The 10347-nt window shown below is 41.9% G+C and overlaps 1 pseudogene; it reads right to left on the reverse strand.

The window, feature by feature from the left end:
• Positions 1-2117: 2117 nt before the first annotated feature.
• On the reverse strand, positions 2118-3405 carry LOC114046412 (annotated as a pseudogene).
• Positions 3406-10347: the final 6942 nt, after the last annotated feature.

The raw sequence follows: 10347 nt of genomic DNA on the forward strand, positions 1-10347 counted from the left end.
TCTGTTTCTCTCTCACCCTCCCTCCTTCTCTCTCTCTCCCTCCTTTCTCTCTGTCTCTGTCTCTCTCTGTCTCTCTCTGTTTCTCTCTCTCTCTCTCTGTCTCTCTCTCTCTCTCTCTCTCTCACTCTGTCTCTGTCTCTCTTTCTCTCTCCAGAGTGATGGAGAGGCAGGAAGGGGGAGCTGCTGTGCTGCATGAAAAGAGAAACACTCAGGAAATGACTCTCAAAGGTGACACTTGAACATTTTTTTACCTTATCTATTTACTTTTTTTCTCCATTTCTTCTTTCCCTCTGTTCTCTATGATTCCTTTTGAATTTGCTTTCTGTCTCTCCTTTCATTACAACTAATCACCAGTAAAACATGGTCTTTCAATCAATCACCAAAGACTCCAGAGCATGATTGGGATATCTCTGTTCTGTGGATTAAATTTGTCCTTCAGCTTAATTTAGTCTGGTTTACAGGATATCAAGAGATCATTCCACATATACCTGGTGGCACAATGGCTGCATTCATAGTTTGTAAAAGAAACATAAAGAAGTGTTCACTCCTTGTTCCTACTTTAGGAAATACAAAGAAATTCCTGGCCAATTTTATGGGTTATAGAGAAGCTCAGACACACCCCTTGCACTGAATGAATAAATAAATGACTTGTAAGCATGTGTGTGGTGCCTTGCTTGTTGTTTTGCCCAAGTAGATTATGTGTGTCTACATGCGTCCATAAAGATGTAGTTCATAGATAATCAAGAATAGGTATCTCTAATCTCCCCTGCCCCACCCCCCAATTCTTCTCTAAGGAAGACAATGAGTGCTGCAGGGAGGAGAAACAGGAGATTAGGGCCTCAGACTAGCCACTCTAGTCTCCTCAGAGAGAGAATACTGGGCTAGAACTATGTCTCTCTGCTCCCCTAAATATTGTTAGTATGGAGAAGATATATTTTAGGTTCAAGCTCCGGATTGTTATCTCTTAATAGGGAAGGAGTGCTCCAAAGCTCTCTGTCTAAGACTTGACTCCCTTCCCAACAAATGTTGGTTCCACAATGAACCCACGGAGCAAATAAACCTATTTACCCAAGTCTATAGCAAAAGAGAAATCTGAAAAAGTATTCACAGGAGAAAACATACCAGACAATACACAGAATAAATGAACTCTCCCAATGGGAGTGAGAAATCTCAGCTCAACTTGAAGAGTCTCAGATCTCACCCCAAGGGAAATTCCCTGAAGTCTCTAGTCTAGTGTATTAAGCTGGGGATAGCAACATCATAGAGATTGCCAGCTCTGCTATATGTTGGCTGCTTCTCAAAGTCCTTCCCTCCCTTTAGGGACCTGAAGTGAATTTAGAATGAAGCTGGAAACCAGAAGCCCAGGATCTCTCCTTTCTGAAACTCTCACCAACCCCTCCCCTCAAGCAGGCATGGACTGTGGAGTAGTCAATTTTGACCAAAGAGAAGAGCCTTTGAGCCACAAGTTTCAGAATGAATAAATGAAAAGGCATTTATATAAAATGAAAAAGCACTATGTTCAAAGCTAAGCTCTGGGGATAAAAATAGAAAAGCAAGTCTTTGCTCTCAAGGAGGTCACATTCTAATGGGTGAAAAGTCAACACATATGGTGAGGTTTCAGCTACAAGTCAGATGGAAAGGCCTGGTAGGTTCTTAGGGTGCAAGGACATGGTAAATGATAAAGAATCTCTTTCAGTGTCACAATTTCCATTGATAAAACAATATCCATTCTTAATTTTTAAGACACATTTATTTAGCATCATGATCAGACTATTACACTTAGCAATCAACACTATAAGTACAAAAAAATTTACATTAAAACCCTTTGTTGGAATATTTTCCACTTTCCACACAACTGAGATTAAAATAACCTGTTATGCAATTAGTCACAAATACAGTCCTGGTAGGTTTCTTTGCCCATACACAAAAAGTATTGTCTAAAACATACCTTCTTGTAGTATCTAGGCCCTGCCCCCACTGTGCGTGGCTGAGTTACTAAATCTGTTGTAACCTGTGGCTTCCCTGTCACTTCTCTGGCTCTCCTCTCCTGATGAGCTTTGTTTCCTAACAGTAATTAAAATCTTCTGCCACTGCCATAACTACTGCTACTATTGGAACTACCATTGCCACCTCGTTATGTGGTTTGGCAAAATATTGACCCCCCCACCAACAAAGGGGCCTGAGCTCCTGACTCCAAAGCTTCCTCCCTTCACGGGACCAAAGGTTGAAGACTGATTGTTATAGTTGCCAAAATCATTGTAGCTTCCACCACCTCCAAAGCTGCTTCCATTGTTGCTGAATCCATTGTAGCCATCTCCACTTTCACTATATCCTCCACCACCACAAATGCCACCAGAACCACCATAATCACTGAAGTTCTTATCGTGACCAAAATTATCATTTCCATCAAAGCCATCTCCATGGTCACCATCAAAGTTTCCAAAATCACTTCAACCTCTTTGACTAGATGAAGCACTGGCCATTTCTTGTTTAACGAAGGCTTTCCTTCAGAGTTGTGGCCATTCATGTTATAGTATTTTTTAATGTCAGTCTTATCCACAGAATCATAGTCATCAAAAGTAACAAAAGCAAAGCCCTTTTTTTGCCACTGCCTTGTTCCATCATGATTTCAATCACTTTAGTTTTTCCATAATGTTCAAAGTGGTCTCTTAAGTGATGCTCCTCAGTGTCTTTAATGCTACCCACAAAGATCTTTTTCACAGTTAAGTGGGCACCTGGCCTTTGAGAGTCCTCTCTGAAAACAACTTTCTTTGGTTGAATAACTCTTCCATCAACTTTGTGAGGTCTTGCATTCATGGCTGCATCTGCCTCTTCCACTGTGGCAATGGTAACAAAATCAAAGGCCCTGAAACATTTGGTATTTAGATCCCTCCCCATTGCTCAAAATGGCTCCTTAGACTCTTGTCCATTGTCTCAACGCTCAGGCCTTGGATGAAAAGCTTCCACAGCTGCTTGGGCTCCTTGGGGACTCTGACTTCGACATGGTGAGAGTGGTGGCAGATGCTTCAGTGATCCTTTCCCAACAGTGTTAGGGAAAGAAAGGAGCTAATTAACATCTGTCCATTCTTAATGTTGAAGCATTTGACAGTGTCAAAGACTTGGGTGATGAGAACTTTCTTTTCTAGACTTTTAGTGTTTGAGGCAGGAAATAGAGGTAGGAAATAGAGGACCTACACAGATGGTTACCAGGTTTCATCTCCATGAAAGTTGCTTCTCTAGAATTTGCTGCCAGATGCAGCCCTGGTGGTCTGGAGGATTTTGCTATTCCTGAGACTCTTGGACACAAGATGTACTGGGCTATCTCTACTCGCATCTGAAGTGAAGGTAATAGTTAAGGTGACAGCAGTATTACTGCTTTTCGATGTCTGTTGAGGGCACCATCATTCTTCTAGACACTGAGGTTTACAACCTGAAAGTCATCCCAGACTATTCCTTCTCTTTCAATCTGCATATCTAATTAGCTGCCAAAGTCTTGTTAGTTTCACCTCTAAAGCATCTCTCAAATTAATCCCCTTTTCTCCATTCACATGGCAACTACCTTAGGTCAAGCCCTCATGTCCTGTCCCCTAGACAATTACAGTTGTTCATCCTTCATTTCAAAAAGTACCAGTAACATCATGGGGTGATTTCATGGCTCATCTGTGAATTGGATTGAGGCAGAGTTACACAAAGTCATCTGCTTCACCTTCCCTTCCAGTCACTGAAGTCCAGTGGCAGGACAAAAGTCAGGAAGACTGATGATGGCCCAAGAGTGGATGACCTTAGCATCTTCAATATCTGACCAGGCTCTAAGTGCTCCACAGAGACTACTTCAGTTGCCTTCATGGCTGTAGGAACAAATTGTTCTTATCCGCCCATTCCACTGGAAGAGGTCTTCAGATGTCTGAGGTAGACATCCCCCTAACTCATGGACAGGTTTGAAGCCTGTCAGTTACCTTCAACCTGGTTTAGCCCATCTTCCAAGATGGTTTTACTGGGATGAAGCTGCTGCGCATGCTACAGCTTTTTGGAACCACAGGTGAGAGCTGGGTGACAGGTGGGATTTCTAGTGGGGTCCTGAAGGAAGCCAAGGAAGCCAGTAGGTGGAGATGAGAAGGTAGAGCATTCCAAGCATGGGCTTCAACATTGATTATTCTCACCTTTTGTGTTTTTGTCAATTTGCTGGGTGTAAGGTAAAACCTCAAGGTTGTTTTGATTTCAATATCTCTTATTTTTTAGTGGTTTGGGGCATAATTCCATAAGGTTGGGTAATTCTTTTGAGTAGTATTTGTTCATTTACTTTGCATTTGTCTTCTAAAGGATGGTCTTTGGTCTTACATACTTCTGTTAACTATCTATATATCTTGGATACTGGAATCTGAAAAACATTTATTAACTGTGTGACCCTGGGTGAGTCACTTAACTTCTGTCTGCCTCAGATTCTTCATCTGTAAAATGGAGATAGTAATCATACCTACCTTCCAGGGTTATTGTGAGGATCAAACGAGATATTTGTAAAACACTTAGCACAGTGCCTGGCACATAGTTAAGTGCTATATAAATGTTAGTTACTATTGGTTATTATTATTATTGTTGTCCCAGATATATTCTTTTTTTTTTTTGCAAAAGTCTTTCAGTTTCATGCAATCAAAACTATCTACTTTAGGTTTTGTAATTGCCTCTGCCTCTTGTTTGTTTAAGAATTCATCTCCTACCCATATCTGAAAGCTAGTTTGAGAGGAATAAGGAGTTTTATTTTAGAGACGTTCAATTTGATTGAGGCAGTTGGAATGATTCACTGGCTCTTTATTTTGCCTCCAGAATAAACTACAAAGTCCACAGTTTGACATATCCAGTCCTTCACAATCAAGGTCCAACTTACCTTTTTAGACTAACTGCCTATTATTCCTCCTCAGCCATCCTACAATCTGCCCAAATTGTTTCCCACCCACAACATTCAACTTTCTACCTCTCTATGCCTTTGCACCGGCTGTTTCTCATGTCAGAACCATGCTCCTTCCTCATCTTTACCTTTTAGAATCACTTCACAGCTGGGCTTAAGTGCCATCTCCTTCAGAAGGCTTCTGCTGATCCTTTATCTAGGACTGCCATGCCCCCTTTCTGCCAACAGTAATTTCCACTTATTTTGCATGTACTTAACATTTATTTATCCACATACAAACTCCTTGATAGCAAAGATAATTTCATTTTTGTCTTTGTAATCCCCAGGACCTAGCCCAGTGCTGGGCACATCTTTGTCACTTAATATATACTTCTTAAATAGAATGGAATATAATTGGACCTTAGGTAACAAGAGGACTGGAGAAATTTGGCAATGATCAAAACAGACGTAATGATTGATACCAAGAAATTGAACCTCCCCAAGGAGAGAGATCAGTTTTAACATTTTGTATTTTTCTGTCTCACGGCTTAAAAATATACTAGGTAGTTTATTTATATATCTCAATTAATTTTTTCTGGGGGTTAATTGCCCTCAATATTCAAAAATCCTCCTAAACCCAGATCTTCAAGAATGAATCTATGAAAAAGCCATTTTTAAGTGCTTAATATGTGCCAGGCACTGTGCTTAGTGCTGGAATACAAATACAAAAGAGAATCAGTTCCCTGCCCCCTAGAAGCCTAGATTCTAACAGAGATAGATAACATTGCAAAGGGAATTACGATTTTCATATTAATGGACATATGTGTAATGAATATACTCATAGATTAGATTTTTCAGAATTGCCTCTTTTGGCTTGTGAGTCAGAAGCTTACAATGCAGCTTGAAATGATCAATCAAACTTTGACAAGGCCCACAACGTATCCTTGTGCCTCTACACCTTAAGTGAAGTGAATCAAAGAGTGTAGACCTGTTACCATCACAGAACTCTGATCCTGTGACCCACCATGTAACGACCCCCAAAGACCTGAACTCCAGAATTGTTGTATTGTCTTCCATTTGTGGGTTTGTCTTGGGAAATGGCTAAAAGCCCTGGGAACGATTATTTGTGATCCATCTTCCCCCTACCTTCCCATTGTGATTTCTGTATATAATCTGTCTTCATTTCAGCTAGGTGGAATTTTGATCAAGAGAATTCCCGATTTGTAAATCTGTTCCTCATAATGAAACTAATTAATTAAATGGCTACCTGATTACTTATTACTGGATAACTGATTACTCTGGCCCGCTGTTTCCTCATTCTCAGGTTAGAGATTGGCTCAGTAAAAATACTGTTAACAATGGGTATTGGGGAATGGTGGCCAGTGAAGGGTATTTCAGACTGGAAGTCACAGGGAGGAAGAGTGGAGCTGATGGGGTTGGGATCTGGGTCTCAGAAAGGAAAAACCCTGGACTTTCCCACATGGCCAAATCTGGCCTCCCCCTGAGGCTATAATCCCATCAACTGACCTTTCGTTGTGGACCTCCCTATGGCCCCAGGCCTCTTCTCCATTCTCCCTTGGCCAAGTGGTCCCGGTCCCTGGAATTTGATTACCTCATAGACTACTTGGCCACTCCCAGATCCCTCCCACAGCCTTTCTGTATATAAGGTCCATCTTGTCTCCATTAAAATGCTTAGATTTTTATAATCTAGCCACTGCTCAGATTCTTAAAATCTAGCCAATGCTTAGACTCATAATCTAGCCACTGCTTACCCATGTTCAGACTCCTTAAGACTCTGCCCAATATGATGAATGTTCTAATAAACCTTGTCTTTGGCTGAAAGAAGGCTTGGGTCGAATTCTTTCGGGCAGGACCTGCATGTTGTGATTTTGGGGTCCCAGCACCCCTGAACCTCTAAACCACATCATTTTGGTGGCCCATACGGGGAAACTGCCTGACCCCAAGTTCTTCTCCAGCCAAGACTGGAAGGTATGTAAGCCTCCCTCCCCTCCTTTCTTGCTCTGCAGTTAGGGTTGCTCTCCAAGCATTAAGGCTTGGAGGTGCTTTTCTGACAGACAGATAATTGCACTCAGCCTAACACTCTCAGGCTCTCAGTCCAATGGGTCGGTTCGAGGCCATGAACCTGGGTACACCTTCCGCAGCATAGAGGACAAGGATGGATGTCCTATCTGAAAGTATGAATTCCCTCGGCGCTAGGGAATTGGGGAAAACTGCAGTTTCTTTTTGGTTCCCCGAGGCTTACTTACTCCCTTCCCTCTGCACCTCTGAATCCTCCTTCATGGAAGTTACAGGGAAAGTTAGAACAGCTAAAAATATCTTGGCATATTCTGAAGGTTTTGTGATTGATCATTAGGAAATTTTGAAACACCTTTGATTTCACCCTCCCCCACCTGGGAAAGGAAGGAGGGGGGAGGACAGCAGCTACGTCAGCCATACTGGCAATGGCCTTGAGCTCTGGGGCAACATTTGCCTGGAAGCATCACCCAGTTTCAGCACATCCTGCTCAAAGTAAAGACGCTGGCCTCTGACCTTGGATAAGCATGCTCTTCTTAAAATTTTTAGTTTTAACTGTTAATGATGAGATGTTGATTCTCTGTGTAAAGTAATTTGGAAGTGCATTTAACAAAACTGAACTCACCTGATTGGTAATGCGTTTGTTTCAAGTTTCAAACTGGGGAACTTTCTGTATCAGTTTTGTCAAGCAACTTTTCATAATTTAATTTAATTTAGCTATTGTTGGTTATTGTTTTAATGTGTAAACTAACCAAAAAGTTTTTTTGGGTTATGTATGGCTTGCTGAGAATTTGCAAGTGTATAGAAATCTCTAATGATTGGCTTTTTACACCAGGACAAATTTAAGTTTGAGATGTAAATCCTGGAAAAGTTTTTCCTAAGCTGTGATTAGTAAAACTTGCTATTTGAGGCAAAAGCTTTTCCATAAGATTTTATTTTGAGTTGTCTGATGGGTCATAATCGATAATCAATAATCCATCATCTGAGAGAAATACCACAAGCCACTCAGAGAAGGTGGTACTGGTGGGAAGTCAGCATTGGGAAAAGCTGAGAGGACAATTTTAGCCTCAGTCTAAGATGAGATCCTCCTGGCTCAGTTTCCCCATTATGTTCCTTTGAAAAGGAATGTTACCCACCTGGCTATTCCTGAGTCTGGCTATGAGGTGGATTTGATACTGCATGGTAGGAAAACTGAATGATCTGAATCCAAACAGAGCTAAGGATGTTTTATCCTCTCAAAGTTGGGTCCTAAATTTAGTCCCTGCTTTATATCTGGGCCCTGCAGTTTTTTTTGTCAGATTTGTCTTCCAGACTATGGGCCATTCACCTACAGTTGGTAGCAAACAGCAGGTACCAGCCAATGTCCTCCCATCATCCCCTGGATGCGGCCTGTGCTCGATTCCAGTCAACCTCCTCTTTGGGACCCCCTCGAGGCAGGACAGCTCTAAGCCCCTTGCCAGCAGAAAGCAGTTTCAGAGGCCAAGACCTTCACCTCTTACTCCAAAAGAATGGGTCCCATTTGTTTAAGGGGGGAATGATGGGGTTGGGATCTGGGTCCCAGAAAGGAAAATCCCTGGACTTTCCCATATGGCCAAATGTGGCATTCCCCTGAGGCTATAATCCCATCAACTGGCCTTTCATTGTGGACCTCCCTATGGCCCCAGGCTACTTCTCCATTCTCCCTTGGCCAAGTGGTCCCGGTCCCTGGAATTCTATTACCTCATAGACTACTTGGCCACTCCTAGATCCCTCCCATAGTCTTTCTGTATATAAGGTCCATCTTGTATCCATTAAGATGCTTAGATTTTTATAATTTAGCCACTGCTCAGATTCTTAAAATCTTGCCAATGCTCAGAGTCTTATGATCTAGCCACTGCTCAGATTCTTATGATCTAGCTACTGCTTACCCATGTTCAGGCTCCTTAAGAGTCTGCCCAATATGACGGATGTTCTAATAAACCTTGTCTTTGGCTGAAAGAAGGCTTGGGTCGAATTCTTTTGGGCAGGACCTGCATGTTGTGATTTTGGGGTCCCAGCACCCCTGAACCCTTAAACCGCATCAGAGCCATAGGGCAGCCAATTGGTATGACCTTTCCAGAAGCAATGGTATTGATTACTGATACTAAACTAAGATACAGAAAAGGGGGGGTAGAGGACTCTTTAGAATACTTCTTGCCTGTCATAGTATTAGGCTCTCATGAATCAGGACTGTACAATTCCTGGGAGGAAGTTCCAAGCTGAATGGCTTAGCACCTACTCCATATAGTATCTGGAGATCTGGACCAAAGAACATCATGGCAGGAAGACTGCTGGGGAGAAACACTGGTGAGTGAAAGGTTGAGTAGCTAAAGACATTGAACTCTCACCAACCAGGACAACACAGCCTCAAGGGCCAGTTTGATCATTAAGAGGTTGAATTCCAACTTCAAAGGAACCATTGATAAATAAGCTGCAAATAGCAAAAATCAGAACTGGGGACCTGAATTTGTAGAAATTATTAAGATATGTGTGTATACACATACATATGCCATATAGTATCCATGTGTTTTTGGAGAATAGGAGTCTAAGATGCTTTGATTTGTAATGCATGGATCCATTGACTAGCACAGTTTCTAAAATTTTAACAAACCAATTTTGGGTCATGAACCCCTTTTTCAGTCTGGTGAAACCTATGGAACCCTTCCTCTGAATAATGTTTTCAAAACAAAACAAACATATGCATAAAACAAAATACGTATTACAAAGAAAACTAATTATATTGAAATAAAAATGTAATTTTTTCCATCCAAGTTGAAAATCTATTCACAGACAAGTTCTGTGGACCCCAAGTTATGAACTCATGCTCTACAATAATAACGGTAACCAGCATTTACATAAAACTTTATAGTTTGCAAAGTGCTTTACATATACTATTTCATTTAATTCCCATTAATACCCTGTGAGGTCGGTGGTGTAGCAAAATAAAAGAAATTTAGGCAAGCAGGAAATAGTGGTTATACAAAAATTCATATACGGCTAAAGTAGCAAAGGCTAAACAGTGATGCTACTACTATTACTACTACTAATAATAATAATTTGCATTTAACTTTAAGGTTTCCAAGGTGCTTTACATTCGGTAATGCCTTCACAATCACATAAGAGGGTATGGAAGCATGATACCCATTTTACAATGAAGAAAGTGAGGCAGAGACTTGCCCAAGGTCACGCAGAGAAAGTCCTACCCCCGCCCCTGCCCCCTCCCCCTCCCCCTCCCCGGAAAGCGAGAGCCGGTTCCTAGAAAACGCGGGTCAGCGCGCGGGCAAGAATGCTGTGCGCAGGCGCAAGGCTGAGGCGATCGGTCGGCAGAGCATGGGAAAGACTCGCCTGGGGCTCTCGGAAGCGGCGCGAGTTTTTTTCGTTTGCGGAAGTGACGTCAGTCGCTGCGGGCGAAG

This window comes from Vombatus ursinus, unplaced genomic scaffold, assembly GCF_900497805.2.
Source record: "Vombatus ursinus unplaced genomic scaffold, bare-nosed wombat genome assembly UNPS02014782.1, whole genome shotgun sequence".
In the NCBI taxonomy this organism is placed as follows: domain Eukaryota; kingdom Metazoa; phylum Chordata; class Mammalia; order Diprotodontia; family Vombatidae; genus Vombatus; species Vombatus ursinus.